Raw genomic sequence first — 279 nt, forward strand, 5'->3', positions numbered from 1 at the left:
AGAGAATAGTGCAACAATGAATGAGTGGAAGCCCAAAATCTCTGTAAATGTTTATGAAAATTAATAAAATATAATTATAGAAAAAAAAATTTTGTCTCTGTGTGTCTGTTTTGAGAGTGACCTCCTTTGCTTTCTATCAGCCCCAACTATACAGTTCTTCATAACATTTTTTACTTTCCTCTCTTTTAATCTTTTCTCAGTATCCATTCTGTTACCTTTGAGAGTTTGCCTTATCCACTCGTGATGTAAGATTGTCCCACCATCTCTCTATACCCTCTG

Source organism: Elephantulus edwardii, unplaced genomic scaffold, assembly GCF_000299155.1.
Source record: "Elephantulus edwardii isolate Elephantulus edwardi_28Jun2011 unplaced genomic scaffold, EleEdw1.0 scaffold00500, whole genome shotgun sequence".
NCBI lineage: Eukaryota > Metazoa > Chordata > Mammalia > Macroscelidea > Macroscelididae > Elephantulus > Elephantulus edwardii.